Here is an 18,089-nt window from a genome sequence, read left to right as displayed (position 1 = left end):
CCCCAGCTCTGCAGGGTCTTTAACCACCATATCAGGATGAGTGGATAGAGAGGCTTACTGTGTTATAATCCACTTACCATCTCTGGTTACCACAGGCTTTGATTGGGACAGGGTTTCTCACCAGGGTCTGAGGGGGTTAAAGCTGATTAAAGGGATGCTGTAGATCACCCCCAAAATAAAAGTTAGAGACAGTCAGAGGTAAACTGAGAACGAGAGAGGCATAGAAAGGGAGAGAGAGAAAAAAGAAAGATGCGGGAGAGAGCATGCAGACAGGATTAAAAAGAGGAGGGAAGTTGGGGGATCTATGTGGGTGTGTATTTGATTTTGGATTTTTTATGGGTCCCCATTAGCTGCTGCCAAGGCACAGTGTGCCAAGGCAGCAGCTACTCTTCCTGGGGTCCAGCAAAACATTTCAATACATTCACAGATTTCACAACACACTGTGTGCCCTCAGGCCCCTACTACACCACTACCACATATCTACAGTACACAATCCATGTGTGCGTGTGTGTATAGTGCGTATGTTACCTTGTGTGTGTATGCATGTGTCTGTGCCTGTTTGTGGTGCTTCACAGTCCCTGTTGTTCCATAAGGTTTATTTTTATTTGTTTTTTAAATGTAATTTTACTGCTTGCATCAGTTACTTGATGTGGAATAGAGTTCCATGTCACCGTGGCTCTATGTAGTACTGTGCTCCTCCCATAGTCGGTTCTGAACTTGGGGACTGTGAAGAGACCTCTGGTGGCATGTCTTGTGGGGTTTGCATGGGTGTCCGAGCTGTGCGCCAGTAGTTCAAACAGACAGCTTGGTAGATTCAACATGTCAATACCTCTCATAAATACAAGTAGTGATGAAGTCAATCTCTCCTCCACTTTGAGCCAGGAGAGATTGACATGCATATTATTAATATTAGCCCTCTGTGTACATCCAAGGGCCAGCCGTGCTGCCCTGTTCTGAGCCAATTGCAATTTTCCTAAGTCCCTCTTTGTGGCACCTGACCACATGACTGAACAGTAGTCCAGATGCGACAAAACTAGAGCCTGTAGGACCTGCCTTGTTCATAGTGCTGTTAAGAAGGCAGAGCTTTATTATGGACAGACTTCTCTCCATCTTAGCTACAGTTGTATCAATATATTTTGACCATGACAGTTTACAATCCAGGGTTACTCCAAGCAGTTTAGTCACCTCAACTTGCTCAATTTCCACATTATTTATTACAAGATTTAGTTGAGGTTTAGGGTTTAGTGAATTATTATACAATGCTTTTAGTTTGTAACTAACTGCAGCTCTTTGTTAGGTGTTGCAGTCATTTCAGTCGCTGTAGCAGCTGACATGTATAGTGTTGAGTTATCCGCATACATAGAAACACTGACTCTACTCAAAGCCAGTGGCACGTCGTTAGTAAAGATTGAAAAAGTAAGGGGCCTAGACAGCTTCCCTGGGGAAATCCTGATTCTGCCTGGATTATGCTGGAGAGGCTTCCATTAAAGAACACCCTCTGTGTTCTGTTTGACATGTAACTCTTTATTCACTATATAGCAGGGGGTGTAAAGCCATAACACATACATTTTTCCAGCAGCAGACAATGATCGATAATGTCAAAAGCCACACAGAAGTCTAACAAGACAGTCGCCACAATCTTTTTAGCATAGATTTCTCTCAGCCAATCATCTGTCATTTGTGTAAATGCTGTGCTTGTTGAATGTCCTTCCCTATAAGCATGCTTAAAGTTTGTTGTCAATTTGTTTACTGTAAAATAGCATTGTATCTGGTCAAACACCATTTTTCCCAAAAGTTGATAACAGGCTGATTGGTCGGCTATTTGAGCCAGTAAAGGGGGCTTTACTATTCCTAGGTAGCGGAACTACTTTTGCTTCCCTCCAGGCCTGGGGGCACACACTTTCTAGTAGGCTTAAATTGAAAATATGGCAAATAGGAGTGGCAATATTGTCCGCTATTATCCTCAGTAATTTTCCATCCAAGTTGTCAGACCCTGGTGGCGTGTGTGTGTGTGTGTGTGTGTGTGTGTGTGTGTGTGTGTGTGTGTGTGTGTGTGTGTGTGTGTGTGTGTGTGTGTGTGTGTGTGTGTGTGTGTGTGTGTGAATGAGAGAGAAAAAGAAAAGCGAGGAGAGAATTGGAGGAAAGCTGAGTGTGTGTGTGTGAGAAGTAGGGGGGGCCAGCAAACAAAGTGAGAGAGCAGAGGGAGGAGGGGAAAAGTGGAGGAGGGGAAGGAGGCGGAGCTAAGACAGACAGCAGGGAAGGAAGAAAAGCAGAGTAGGGGGAAAGAGAGGAGAAGAGATCAAAGGGGAGAAGGAAAGAGTGCTTCTTTTTAAAACTCCTCACAGTGGTCTGTGGAATAAAGGAAAGTTAGAGGAGAACGAGAAAGGAGAAAGAGAGGAAGATTTGAGTTAATGAACTGGGACCATAGTGATTTTCTTCAGGAGAGACGGAGACAAGTGGAGGCAGCAATGCAGGCGTTTCACTGGGGTGAGTGTGTGTGAGCAAGCCACAACATGGTTCATGATCAAACTTACTCTGAAGTGCGTGTGTGTGCCCGTGTGGGTGTGTGTGTGCTCACATGCATGAGTGTATGCTTAGAAAATATTTTACATTTTCTCTGTTTAGTCAATCAAAGTTACCAATTGGAACTTTAGGCACTCGAGGCGGTGTGGGAAAGCAGTTCCATCAATGGAAGGTGTGAGGTGATAATGCTATCCCACATTTTCCAACTCCAGGTACATAGACCATCAAAAAATCACTATGAGTGTGTGTGTATGAAAGCTCGCCTACCTAAACAGAAAGACAGAGCGTTACAGGGTAGGAGACTACTCTAGAAATGCCACAGTAAGCCAGGCTGTTTTAGCCAAATGCAGCCTGGCTTACTGGCAGTACAGGCTGACTCCAGATCAGTTGATACTGGAGTTAATATTGGGACAGATCAACAATAACTCTAAACTGACCGCCAGTCAGTTGCTAGGTTTTTTTCTGGGGGCAGTTCCATAGTAACTGGATATTCTGATGTGTGGGTGAGTCTTAAGTGAAGGGTGGGTGTTTGGGGGTGGTTTAAGGGCTAAGGTGGGGGGATTGCGTCAAAGTTTTGAGGAGGGGTGAAGTGGGATTTTGGGTTGATGGGGCTCAGGACTTTGGGGTAACGGTTTAGTGTTGGGGTAGGTGAGACACGTTTTGGGGGGTGAAGTTAGCTTTTGGCGGCCTGTGAATTGTAGTTATTGGATCATTGATATTCAGAAATCGGCTGTAGGTTATTGATCTGTGGTCTATGTTACTGAGGTTTTGGATAAAACCTGTTACCCTTCTGTCTGACAGCTTGCCGGGAGAAAGGAGTTATTCAGTCTGTCCACAAATACATACAGTACACACACACACACACACACACACACACACACACACACACACACACACACACACACACACACACACACACACACACATGCACGCATACACACACTAAACTAACCACTATATATGAGGAGCAACAAGTTGTAAACACAAACACACACACACACACAGTTTGTCTTGATGAGAGAGCACAGAAGTGGTCACTGTTGTGTAGTCGTCTCTTTTTAATGCGCTGTTTCTTCATCACAGGAACATTGCAATTTTTCCTCTGTGTTGTTACGCAGGATGTGTCAGCACATATGTATTCAGACTCTATGTTCTCAGGGTTTGCACTGCAGCTATCTCATGTAGCCTGGTTAAACCAAACCATAATGAAAGTGATTCCGTTTGGAATCCAGGCTATCTAAATTCAGCTCAACTTCATATTCTAGATTTTTGTTTGGCCACAAAGTTTTTGTTGATGATCTATCTGAGACATACAGTACCAGTCAAAATGTTGGCACAACTACTTATTAAAGGGTTTTTCTTTATTTTTTCTAATTTCTACATTGGATAATAGTAGTGAAGACATCAAAACTATGTCTTCACTAGAGAATGCCGAGAGTGTGCAAAGCTGTCATCAAGACAATGGATGGCTACTTTGAAGAGTAAAAAATATAAAACATGTTTTGATTTGTTTAACACTTTTTTGGTTACTACATGATTCCATATGTGTTATTTCATAGTTTTGATGTCTTCACTATTATTCTACAATGTACACTGTAATTGTCTAGACTGGTTAAACTGTGATAAGGGTAATGGAATATTTCACTTTGTATGACAACATTTCAGGATAGAAACAAAGATTGGTTTAGAGAATATCTGAGGAAGAGAGAGAGAGAGAGAGAGAGAGAGAGAGAGAGAGAGAGAGAGAGAGAGAGAGAGACTGGGTTAGAGGGACTGAACAGTGGAAGAGGTGGAAAGGATGGTTACCTCATAGACTTTGGAACAAAACAGATGAGGTACTGTAAATGTGTGTCTCATGCTGCGGGTCTCGTAACCCTTTCCACATTGACCCAATGTTGACTCACACTATAGGTAGCCTAGCAGTTCAGAGTGTTGGGCCAGTAACCGAAAAGTTGCTGTTTCCAGTCCCCGAGCCGGAAATGTGACATATAGCAAGATGTATTTTTCTGTCCTTCCCAAACCTCCATAACATCTCCTTTTCTCCTTTCCTATTCCCTATTTTCCCTCCTCCCCTTTGACTCTCTCTCTTCTTTCTGTTGACCTGTGTGCCAGGCCTTTATATAAGGTTTGAGTGAGAGGGGGGATGGAGGGAGGGGAGTAGAGAGAGGGGTGTGAGAGAAAGAAGAGCTTAAAGAGAGGGCAAGAGAGCTCATTAAAGTAGGTTTGGTCTCAGCTCACTGCGCTGAATCAGTGTTTTCCACACCACTCTGTTCCCCCTCCATCCATCCCTCCATCTTTCAATCTCTCTGGCAGCTAGAGTTAAAGTGTCTGTCTGTCTGTCTGTCTGTCTGTCTGTCTGTCTGTCTGTCTGTCTGTCTGTCTGTCTGTCTGTCTGTCTGTCTGTCTGTCTGTCTGTCTGTGTATAATCACTTTTGTACTTAGGTGGTTTCCCCCTACTCACTCAGACTCTGGGCACTATTTTAACAAACCTAACACAATGGGAAATCTTAGCGCTGGTGGTAGCGCTATAGGTTCGGGCATGTCCAAAATAATTTTAGCTATTTTCACAGCCGGAATTATGGTCACAGTAGTTGGCAGTGGAGCTAAAGGGCTGGGTTTTGATGAATTAACAAGTTGTAAGTGTGTTGAGGCTTGACCCTTCACTGGCCAATCAGTACTTGCACTATGGCTAAATATGTGGTTGCTTTAAGTTGTGTATTTATGGCGTTATCATCAACTCCAATTTGAATGTTAGTCTGTTATAGCCTAGTTTTTTAAATAGCCTGCAGAAACAAAATAACAAAATGTACTGTATGTAGGCCTATCCCATCTTTGCTAAATATGTTGAACATGTTTAGAGTCCACATTGTAAGAAGCCTAATTGCATGGCTTCAATATGGAAAGATATTGTTAAACAGCATCTACACTGAAATAGGGGCTAGGCCTACTGTAAATAGAATTGTGTCTGCCATGTCTGAGCCATGGACATACCAAATGTTGTCAATAAGCAATATTAAATTCATTAATAAGGCTTAAAAAGAGAGTGAATAATTCAAATCAAATTCTAATAAAAATTTAAGGACACACCTCAAATATTGCCAGACAGGTAAATTGCCGAATCTGGCGTTAGGGGTGGGAAATGCCAGTCTGGCAGTTTTTACATAAAAAAAATTGCAAACGAATGTACGTTTGACACTTGCGTCTCCTTAGCACCATCTGAAAATAGAGCCCTCTGTCTCTCCATGATGAGTTATCTTGAATTATACATTATAGTTATCCTGAATTACACACTGCCTGGCACAGTTGGACTTAGGCAGCACTGCTTATGTAACAGCTGGTGTGGAATTAATTTGTGTGTGTGTGTGTGTTTGTGCCTGTGTGTGTGTCTAATCCTTCCAACTATGCATTCTGCTTGAAGTCAGCAACGAGGAAACTACTAATTATTAATTGGATGACTGTTCAACTGTCTCTAACATAACTTTAGCTTTGTTGAAATCTTGACTTTGCCGAGCAGAAGCAGACAACATTTTGAAGCTCTGTGATAGTGTGACCTAGTTTCTCTGGTGAAGCCTAGGTGTGGTAGTTCTCCTCTCCCCAGAAACAGGGTGCTGTTACTGGGCTTACCTATCCTCTTTCTGCCCCCTTCTCTGGTTCATGGCAGAGTGGGGTTGTATTTCGAGTGAAATAACACATTTGTTTATTATCTATTTCACTTGATTTGGCAATGTAAACAATGTTTCCCATGCCAATAAATCCCATTGAATTGAATGAAATTGATTTAACAAACACCCTCGCCTCTGTCCTTGTCGTCTTTAACTCTGAAACAATAGCTCTTCACTTACTATAGAAACAATACCACAGAAGGGTATTGTCAGAGTTGGTTGTAAAACTTAACACAACAATAGACCCTAAGGGGGATCATCTTAACCAGAATACAATACTGTGAGCTACTTGTCCCATTGGCTTACAGCAACAAAACAACACAGTTAGTGTAGCTAAGGCTTTTGTTCCAGACCAGTACCAACACACTGGATTCAACTAATCAAGGGGAGGTGTCAAGGGGTTGATTTGGGACTGGTGTCTGATGGACAGTAGCAGGCCGGCAGAGTGGTGCCGAGTCTTTCCACACACCCACAACCACCACCACCAGCGGTATTTACATTATCCCTGTCTGCCTGTCTGACCGCGAGCCGCACCCCCCCCACACACACACACACACACACACACACACACACACACAAGTGTCTGTCTGTCTGTCCAATGGCCACTGCTAAATAACCATTAGTGGTTGGAAATTCTAAAATTTACGACTGGACTTTGAGCGCAAGATTCAACTCAGCCATTTCCCCTCACATACTTCCAATGACTTCCCTCCCCATTCCCAGACCAGACCTGCTGACTGAGGACCAACTGTCTGTTTACCTCATCTGTCCAGAGCTGTCTCCTACTGTATACCTTATGCCCTGACCCACAGAATAAATACAATAGAATAGAATAAAGTGGAATAGAATTGAATACATTATAGTAGAGTAGACTAAAGTAGAATAGAAGAGTAAGCAAGAGTTACACGGGGAAGATATGGAGCCAGTCTACTGATATTTTTTGCTATTAGACAAAAGGGTTAGCGATATGTGTCTGATATTGTATGGATGTTTTTAAATAAACAATGCTTCTGATGGAGCTCCTCCCGCTCTATTTCTCTCGCTCTCGCTCACACTCGCTCTCGTTCTCACACTCTCTATTTCTCCTCTCCTGGCATTGTTCTTCTCCTATTCTGTTACTCTTTAATTCTTCCTTCCTTCCTACCTGTATGTTTCTGGCAGTGTATGATTCTCTAAACTGTTTAACACAGGGCGTTATTACGCAGGGATTGTAGCCAATACCTGATTAATCAATCCCTGTAGCAATTATAATGACCAGCCAAGACCTGATTAATCAAACCCTGTTGTGACTATGATGACCAATGCTGCATACAACCACCATTGTCTCACTGTGTAACTTAACCTGTTGGGTCTAGGGGGCAGCATTTGCACGTCTGGATAAAAAAAATGTACCCGATTTAATCTGGTTACTAATCCTACCCAGTAACTAGAATATGCATATACTTATTATATATGGATAGAAAACACTCTAAAGTTTCCAAAACTGTTTGAATGGTGTCTGTGAGTATAACAGAACTCATTTGGCAGGCAAAACCCTGAGACATTTTCTGACAGGAAGTGGATACCTGATGTGTTGTATTGATTTTAAACCTATCCCATTGAAAAACACAGGGGTTTAGGAATATTTTGGCACTTCCTATTGCTTCCACTAGATGTCACCAGCCTTTACAAAGTGTTTTGAGTCTTCTGGAGGGAGATCTGACCGAACAAGAGCCATGGAACGGTGATGTCCCATTAGACACCTGGCGCGCTACTTCATGTTGGGTACCCTCGTTCCAATACGTTATAAAAGGCTATGCATTCGTCCACCTTGAATATTATTCATGTTCTGGTTAAAAAAGGCCCTAATGATTTATGCTATACAACGTTTGACATGTTTGAACGAACGGAAATATATTTTTTCCCCTCGTTCATGACGAGAAGTCCGGCTGGCTTACATCATGTGCTAACGAGACGGAGATTTTTGGACATAAATGATGAGCTTTTTTGAACAAAACTACATTCGTTATGGACCTGTGATACCTGGAAGTGACATCTGATGAAGAGAATCAAAGGTAATGGATTATTTACATAGTATTTTCGATTTTAGATCTCCCCAACATGACGTCTAGTCTGTATCGCAACGCGTATTTTTCTGGGCACAGTGCTCAGATTATTGCAAAGTGTGATTTCCCAGTAAGGTTATTTTTAAATCTGGCAAGTTGATTGCGTTCAAAAGATGTAAATCTATAATTCTTTAAATGACAATATAATATTTTACCAATGTTTTCTAATTTTAATTATTTAATTTGTGACGCTGACTTGACTGCCGGTTATTGGAGGGAAACGATTTCCTCAACATCAATGCCATAGTAAAACGCTGTTTTTGTATATAAATATGAACTTGATAGAACTAAAAATGCATGCATTGTCTAACATAATGTCCTAGGAGTGTCATCTGATGGAGATTGTAAAAGGTTAGTGTATCATTTTAGCTGGTTTTATGGTTTTGGTGACCCTGTCTTTGACTTGACAAAACATTACACACAACTCTTGTAAATGTACTGTCCTAACATACTCTAAATTTATGCTTTCGCCGTAAAACCTTTTTGAAATCGTAAAACGTGGTTAGATTAAGGAGATGTTTATCTTTCAAATGGTGTAACATAGTTGTATTTTTGAAAAATTTGAATTTTGACATTTATTTGGATTCAAATTTGCCGCTCTTGAAATGCACCTGCTGTTGATGGAGTGCACCACAGGTGGCACGCTAGCGTCCCACCTAGCCCCAAGAGGTTAAGTAGCATCTTAAAACTTCTATGGGCTAGACCTGCGGGACACAGCCAGTGAAATATCAGGGCGGAAAATTCAAAAACAACAAAATGTCATAATTCAACTTTCTCAAACATACAACTATTTTACACCATTTTAAAGATAAACTTCTCGTTAATCTAACCACATTGTCCGATTTCAAAAAGGCTTTACAGCGAAAGCAAAACATTAGATTATGTTAGGAGAGTACATAGACAAAAATAATCACACAGCCATTTTCCAAGCAAGGACATGTGTCAATAAAACCTAAAACACAGCTAAATGAAGCACTAACCTTTGACGATCTTCATCAGATGACACTCCTAGGACATTATGTTACACAATACATGTATGTTTTGTTCGATAAAGTTCATATTTATATCCAAAAACAGCATTTTACATTGGCACATGATGTTCAGAAAATGTATTCCCACCAAAACGTCCGGTGAATGTGCACATCAATTTACAGAAATACTCATCATAAACGTTGACAAAATATATAACAATTATTTTAAGAATTATAGATAGACTACCCCTGGATGCAACCGCTGTGTCAGATTTGAAAATAGCTTTACGGAGAAAGCACATTTTTCAATATTCTGAGTACATAGCTCAGCCATCACGGTGAGCTATTCAGACACCCGCCAAGGTCGGGGCAACCTAAACTCAGAATTAGTATTAGAAATATGCTCTTAACTTTGCTGATCTTCATCAGAATGCACTCCCAGGACTGCTACTTCAACAAGAAATGTTCTTTTTGTTCTAAATAATCCATATTTATGTACAAATACCTCCGTTTTGTTTGTGCGTACAGATCACTTATCCAAAGGCATAACGCGCGAGCGTGGAACGAGAGACGAAAAGTCAAAATGTTCCATTACCGTACTTAGAAGCATGTCAAACGCTGTTTAAAATCAATCTTTATGGTATTTTAAATGTAAAATTATGGTAATATTCCAACCAGACAATAGCATATTCATTCAAGAAGAAAAGAAGGAGGGGCGCGCTCACGGGACCGAGCATATCCAATCCCTTTGTTGCCAGGCAGTCCACTCAAAAACTGAGCTCCTATTATCTGCCCAGTGACAGGAAAATGCTCAAACCACTTTCTGAAGGCTTTAGACAGCCAATGGAAGCCTTAGGAAGTGCAACGTCCCCCACAGACACTGTAGTTTCGATAGAGAATCAAAAGAAGAACTACAATTCTCAGACTTTCCACTTCCTGCTTGGAATTTTCTCAGGTTTTTGCCTGCCATATGAGTTCTGTTATACTCACAGACACCATTCAAACAGTTTTATAAACTTCAGAGTGTTTTCTATCCAGATCTACTAATTATATGCATATTCTAGTTTCTGGGCCAGAGTAGTAACCTGTGTAAATTGGGTACGTTTTTCATCCGGCCGTGAAAATACTGCCCCCTAGCCCAGACAGGTTAACACTCCTGTTATGCCCATACAGTGAACTCCACCTGCTGTGTGTGTGTGTGTGTGTGTGTGTGTGTGTGTGTGTGTGTGTGTGTGTGTGTGTGTGTGTGTGTGTGTGTGTGTGTGTGTGTGTGTGTGTGTGTGTGTGTGTGTGTGTGTGTGTGTGTGTGTGTGTGTGTGTGATTCAGTCTTCAGCCCTCTCTACAGTCTGGACATAATGGAGCCCAGATGCTTTGAGATGCTAAGGAGCCAACCTGCCCCCTGTCAGACTGACACACACACACACACACACACACGAGACACTGACTCACACCCTGACTCACTCATTCACTCTCTCTTTCTCTCTTTTTATTATTTTACCTATTCCCGGTATCTTCTTTCATTCTTTCTTTTGTTCTTTCTTTCTTTCTTTAGTTTTTCTCCTTTTCCTTTCTTCTTTCTCTTATTCCCACCCTCCCTCCCTCTATCTTGTTCCACCCCGGGCATGAAACATGTAGGCCTCTCTGGTGCCATGGCGACCAATCCAAACAGAGAGAGCAGCTGAAGCCTGCAATAGCAAACGGTTGGCCATAAAAGAAAAAACTAAACTGGCTTTTGTTGCCATTCTCTAGCTGTGTTTGATCTGTGTGTGTGCATGTGCATGTTCATGTGCACGTGCATGTATTCTGTGTTACAGCATAGAAAGCCTGCTTTAATGAAGTGGGTCAGTACCTGGTGGCAGACTGATTGAGAATTCAGCAACGCTAGGTACTTCCCAAACTAGACAAGGAAAAATTGGCTAACACAGAAGCCGACTGGCAGCCATAGTGGTTAGTAAGAAGTGGACACACACACACACGCTACAGGTCTTCAAGCCATGTGAGGGAAGGTGACAGAGACATCAGACAGACAGTCACAGTGTAGGAATGTAAGGGCAATTAAAAACTAAAACTGCGTTTTACAGTGCTTTCAGAAAGTATTCACACCCATTGACTTTTTCCACATTCCTGAATTTAAAATGGATTAAATTGAGATTTTGTGTCACTGGCCTTCACACAATACCCCATAATGTCAAAGTAGAATGATGTTTTTAGACATTTTTACAAATTAATAAAAAATGAAAAGCTAAAATGTCTCAAGTCAATAAGTATTCAACCCCTTTGTTATGGCAAGCCTAAATATTTCTTATGGCAAGTAAAAATTTGCTTAACAAGTTACATAAGTTGCATGGACTCACTGTGTGTGCAATAATAGTGTTTAACATGATTTTGAATGACTACTACCCCACACATACAATTATCTGTAAGGTCCCTTAGTCGAGCAGTGAATTTCAAACACAGATTCAACCACAAAGACCAGGGAGGTTTTCCAATCCCTCGCAAAGAAGGGCACCTTTTGAATATCCCTTTGAGCATGAAGTTATTAATTACACTTTGGATGGTGTATCAATACACCCAGTCACTACAAAGATATAGGTGTCTTTCCTAACTCAGTTGCCGGAGAGGAAGGAAACCGCTCAGGGATTTCACCATGAGGCCAATGGTGACTTTAAAACAGTTACGGAGTTTAATGGCTGTGATAGGAGAAAACTGAGGATGGATCAACAACATTGTAGTTACTCCTGAATATTAACCTAAATGGCAGAGTGAAAAGAAGGAAGCCTGTACAGAATAAAAAATATTCTTAAACGTGCATCCTGTTTTGCAAAGAGCACTAAAGTAAAACTGCAAAACAATTGGAAAATAAATGTACTTTATGTCCTGAATACAAAGAGTTATGTTTGGGGCAAATCCAACACAATACATCACTGAATACCACTCTTCATATTTTCAGGCATGACCTACAAAGCCCTTCATCACCTTGCCCCCCCCCCCCCCCCCCCTTACCTCTCAAACCTTCTTCTCCCCCATCAACCCACACACGCACTCCGTTCGACCACAGCAGGCCACCTTGTCATTCCCAGGTCGAAGCTCTAGAACTTCGGCGACAGGGCATTCTCCAGGGTTGCTCCTAGGCTCTGGAACTTCCGCCATCAGTGACTTGGAGTGCATCACTATCTTTCAATCGCTCCTAAAGCCCCACCTCTTTGCCAGTGACCTCACAATATGATTTGATCGCGATACTTACAGTAGGTGCCAATACTATCCCTCAAGGTAACCAAGACTAAGGAGATGATTGTGGACTACAGGAAAAGGAGGACTGAGCACTCCCCCATTCTCATTCTCCCTAGCAGAGCTGGTTAGTGTAATGAACATGATGGGAGACAGGGAGCTGGTTTCAAGCGCAGCAGGTGTTTATTGTAAAGGACCACAGGAGGAGGCAGGTAGCTGGGTCCAGGGGCAGGCAGAAGGTCATACACAGAGGGTACAAACAGGCAACAGTACAGACAGGGAAAAGGCTAGTAATGTCGTCTGGGAGATCAGGCAATAGGTTGATAACAGGAAATCCGATAGGCTAAGGTACATGGAAGGAATAGGCAAAAGGCGTTGTTAGTGAGGCAGGCAAAAACTATCATACACGGAAGGAATAATTTACGTGAAAAACAGCGCTCCAAATAGAAGTATGTCACAAAACAAACAATACCTCACAATGATGGGGTGCAAAGAACTGAACTAAATAGTGTGATAATGACATACAGGTGTATGAACAGGTGATCAGAATTCAGGTGATTGGGATCTGGAGAGTGAGCTGCGTTCAGGGGATCTATGTGTTTCAGAGTGTGAGCTGGAAAGTGGGCTGGAAAGTGAGCTACGTTCAGGGAATCTACATGTTTGAGAGTGTGAGTTGGAAGCAGATGTTACAGTTAGGCTGTTTTTATGTTATCCAGAGCGTTGGTGACTGCAACTGTGCTGTCAGGTTGTCTGTTGGTAAATTCAGAGCGCTTCGCTCTCGGAACGTTCAGAGCGCTTCGCTCTCGGAACGTTCAGAGCGCACATTGGAGAGCGTACTCCTCCTCTGTTCCTCTGGTGATGTAGAGGTTAACCCTGCAGCCCCTAGCTCCACTCCCAAACCTTTAAAAGCCTTGGTTTCATGCATGTTAACATTAGAAGCCTACTCCCTAAGTTTGTTTTATTCACTGCTTTAGCACACTCCGCCAACCCGGATGTCCTAGCCGTGTCTGAATCCTGGCTTTGGAAGGCCACCAAAAATCGTGAAATTTCCATCCCTAACTATAACATTTTCTGACAAGATAGAACTGCCAAAGGGGGCGGTGTTGCAAGCTACTGCAGAGATAGCCTGCAGAGTTCTATCTCACTATCCAGGTCTGTACCAAAATTATTTGAGCTTCTACTTCTAAAAATTCACCTTTCCAGAAACAAGTCTCCCACCGTTGCCGCTTGCTATGGACCACCCTTTGCCCCCAGCTGTGCCCTGGACACCATATGTGAATTGATTGCCCCCCATCTATTTTCTGAGCTCGTGCTGCTAGGTGACCTAAACTGGGACATGCTTAACACCCCGGCCATCCTACAATCTAAGCTTGATGCCCTCAATCTCACACAAATTATCTATGAACCTACCAGGTACAACCCTAAATCGTAACCATGGCACCCTCTTAGATATCATCCTAACCAACTTGCCCTCTAAATACACCTCTGCTGTCTTCAACCAGGATCTCAGTGATCATTGCCTCATTGCCTGCGTGCGTAATGGGTCCGCGGTCAAACGACCATCCCTCATCACTGTCAAACGCTCCCTTAAACACTTCAGCGAGCAGGCCTTTGTAATCAACCTGGCCCGTGTATCCTGGAAGGATATTGATCTCATCCCTTCAGTAGAAGATGCCTGGTTGCTCTTTAAAAGTGCTTTCCTCGCCGTCTTAAATAAGCATGCCCCATTCAAAAAATGTAGAATTAAGAACAGAAATAGCCCTTGGTTCACCCCAGACTTGACTGCCCTTGACCAGCACAAAAACATTCTGTGGCGTTCTGCATTAGCATCGAATAGCCCCCGCGATATGCAACTTTTCAGGGAGCTCAGGAACCAATATACTCAGTCAGTTAGGAAAGCTAAGGCTAGCTTTTTCAAACAGAAATTTGCATCCTGTAGCACTAATTCCAAAATGTTTTGGGACACTGTAAAGTCCATGGAGAATAAGAGCACCTCCTCCCAGCTGCCCACTGCACTGAGGATAGGAAACATTGTCATCATTGATAAATCTACGATAATCGATCATTTCAATAAGCATTTTTTTTACGGCTGGCCATGCTTTCCACCTAACTACCCCTACCCCGGGCAACATCTCAGCACCCCCTGCAGCAACTTGCCCAAGCCCCTTCCCCCCCGCTTCCCCTTCACCCAAATACAGACAGCTGATGATCTGAAAGAGCTGCAAAATCTGGATCCCTACAAATCAGCTGGGCTAGACAATCTGGACCCTCTCTTTCTAAAATGATCCGCCGAAATTGTTGCAACCCCAATTACTAGCCTGTTCAACCTCTCTTTCGTATCGTCTGAGATCCCCAAAGATTGGAAAGCTGCCGCGGTCATCCCCCTCTTCAAAGGGGGTGACACTCTAGACCCAAACTGTTATAGACCTACAGTATATCCATCCTGCCCTGCCTTTCTAAAATCTTCGAAAGCCAAGTTAACAAACAGATCACCAACCATTTCGAACCCCACCGTACCTTCTCCACTATGCAATCTAGTTTCCGAGCTGGTCATGTGTGCACCTCAGCCACGCTCAAGGTCCTAAATGATATCATAACCGCCGTCGATAAAAGACAGTTCTGTGCAGCCGTCTTCATCGACCTGGCCAAGGCTTTCGACTCTGTCAATCACTGCATTCTTATTGGCAGACTCAACAGCCTTGGTTTCTCAAATGACTGCCTCGCCTGGTTCACCAACTACTCCTCAGATAGAGTTCAGTGTGTCAAATCGGAGGGCTTGTGGTCCGAACCTCTGGCAGTCTCTATGGGTGTGCCACAGGGTTCAATTCTTGGGCCGACACTTTTCTCTGTATATATCAATGATGTCGCTCTTGCTGCTGGTGATTCTCTGATCTACCTCTACGCAGACGACACCATTCTGTATACACCTGGCCCTTCTTTGGACACTGTGCTAGCAAACCTCCAAACGAGCTTCAATGCCATACTACACTCCTTCCGTGGCCTCCAAGTGCTTTTAAATGCAAGTAAAACTAAGTGCATGCTCTTCAACCGATTGCTGCCGCCCGCACCCTCCCGCCCGACTAGCATCACTACTCTGGACAGTTCTGACTTAGAACATGTGGAAAACCACAAATACCTAGGTGTCTGGTTAGACTGTAAACTCTCCTTCCAGACTCACATTAAGCTTAACCAATCCAAAATTAAATCTAAAATCGGCTTCCTATTTCGCAACAAAGCCTCCTTCACTCATGCTGCCAAACAAACCCTCGTAAAACTGACTATCCTACTGATCCTTGACTTCGGCGATGTCATTTACAAAATAACCCCCAACACTCTACTCAGCAAACTGGATGTAGTCTATCACAGTGCCATCCATTTTATCACCAAAGCCCCATATACTACACACCACTGCGACCTGTATGCTCTCTTTGGCTGGCCCTCACTACATATTCGTTGCCAAACCCACTGGCTCCAGGTCATCTATAAGTCTATGCTAGGTAAAGCCCCGCCTTACCTCAACTCACTGGTCACCATAGCAACACCCACGCGCTCCAGCAGGTATATTTCACTGGTCATCCCCAAAGCCGACACTTTCTTTGGCCGCCTTTCCTTCCAGTTCTCTGCTGCCAATGACTGGAACGAATTGCAAAATCACTGAAGCTGGAGTCTTATATCTCCCTCTCTAACTTTATTCATCAGCTGTCAGAGCAGCTTACCGATCACTGTACCTGTACACAGCCAATCTGTAAATAGCACACCCAACTACCTCATCCCCATATTGTTATTTATCCTCTTGCTCTTTTGCAAACCAGTATCTTTACTTGCACATCATCATCTTCACGTCTATCACTCCAGTGTTAATGCTAAATTGTAATTATTTCGCCTCTATGGCCTATTTATTGCTTACCTCCCTACCCTTCTACATTTGCACACACTGTACATAGATTTTTCTATTGTGTTATTGACTGTACATTTGTTTATTTGTAACTCTGTGTTGTTGTTTTTGTCGCACTGCGTTGCTTTATCTTGGCCAGGTCGCAGTTGTAAATGAGAACTTGTTTTCAACTGGCCTACCTGGTTAAATAAAAGGTGAAATAAAAATAAATAAAAATATACATTATTTTAATAGCAGGACACTGTAAAGTCCATTATCCTTCTGAAGAGTATGAATTAGGCTGTTTGAGAAGGTTTGAATCCTAAGCAACCTGCCTACACATTTGAAGTACAGTAGACCAACATAGCTACTGTAGTAGGTCAAAGATGTGTGCTGGAAAACCTTGGTAGAGCGTGGGGGAAGTACTGTAGGTATTGTGGTGCTCATGTGACGTAAATGTTCTTAATTTTTCAGCTTCAGACCAATGCCTAATTCTCACTTAAAACATTGTTTTTGTGTAGTAGTACATGATACAACATTTCCACATGCAAAGCCTGATATTTTTTTTGCAACTGAAAGGCTGTCATTGTAACCTGTAATGCGGCCTCTGACAAAAGGTCTGGACCTTAATGGCACCGGTGGTGATCTTGCATAACTGAGAGAATTTGATCACTAAGGCAGTTACAGAGATAATATTATTTCTTAAATTTTAAAAGATCTTGATTGGCACAATGAAATGTGGGGTCCTGACCTTAACAAGTAGCCCAGGACCAGTGGAACCAAATTAGCTCCATAACATCAAAGATCCACCACGATGTTTTACAGTAGGTATAGGGTTATTTTCTGCTCATGCATTCTCATTTCGATGCCTAACACACCACTGGTGTGCGTGAACAAACAGCTCTATTTTGATGTCAACCAACAAATGTAAATGCCTGGAGTTTGCTAAACGACATTGGCACTTGGATCTGGAATCGGTGCTTTGGTCAGATGACATGAAAATAGAGCTCTATGGCCATGCACACCAGTGGTGGATTTGGCATCAAAATGAGAATGCTTGAACACAAAATTACCTCCTTCACCCATCCTGCTCACAATCTGTGTGCACACCAAACACTAACCAAACAGGATTAAGTCTTGAGTGTCCTTATTCCCAATAGATTTGGTATCTCTGCTGCACCTCTTTCTTTCTCTCTCTGTCTGGAGCAACATAGACATTCCGAAACTCTACGAAGATTCCGTGAGATTCCAGAGGTGACTCAGATATCCAGAATAATCCTTTCCTCCCTGTGGCAACCCTGGCCTTATTAACAGACTGGATCAAACTTACTTATAACGGGATTATACTTCCCAGTCACGGATCCCATTCCAGTCACGGATCCTATCAGGGTAGAGGTAAAGATCCACTGTCACGACACTACCCCTCAGTCTCATCAACTAGATATTAGAAAGACAGAGGTATCAGGAACCTAATTCCTCTGTTCTATCTCCTCAGTCATCTGTCAGATGAGAGAAGGTCTTCAAAGATGGGGAATAGAGTTGCACCACCAAACAAACTCAGGTAGCACGTTAGTTTACAGTGCTAAAATAAGGGGTAACCACAGGGAATTAACAGGAAACAACAGGGAAATAACGACAGGGTAACAATATGGTAATAACCCATTCATAGTTAGTATCTAGCAGCTAAATAACAATATTAAGGGTGACACATTTTCCTGGTTGTTA

At 42.7% G+C, this 18,089-nt stretch overlaps 1 protein-coding gene across 3 annotated transcripts in view; it reads left to right on the top strand.

Moving 5' to 3' along the window:
* The window catches only part of LOC106613059 (leucine zipper putative tumor suppressor 2 homolog), a 105,781-nt gene that overhangs the window by 63,930 nt on the left and 23,762 nt on the right, over positions 1-18,089 (top strand). The window contains exon 1 of one of the 3 annotated variants that reach the window (XM_014214950.3): positions 2,097-2,487. The exons of the other annotated variants lie outside the window; for them this stretch is intronic. The gene's annotated coding sequence lies outside the window, so the exon portion shown is untranslated. Of the gene's footprint in view, positions 1-2,096; positions 2,488-18,089 lie in introns of those variants that run through there. 3 annotated transcript variants of the gene reach the window in all.

The sequence above is a fragment of the Salmo salar genome, chromosome 01, assembly GCF_965601325.2.
Source record: "Salmo salar chromosome 01, fSalSal1, whole genome shotgun sequence".
NCBI lineage: Eukaryota > Metazoa > Chordata > Actinopteri > Salmoniformes > Salmonidae > Salmo > Salmo salar.
Note: the sequence above shows the minus strand (reverse complement) of the source record. Positions and strands in the feature narration are given on the sequence as shown.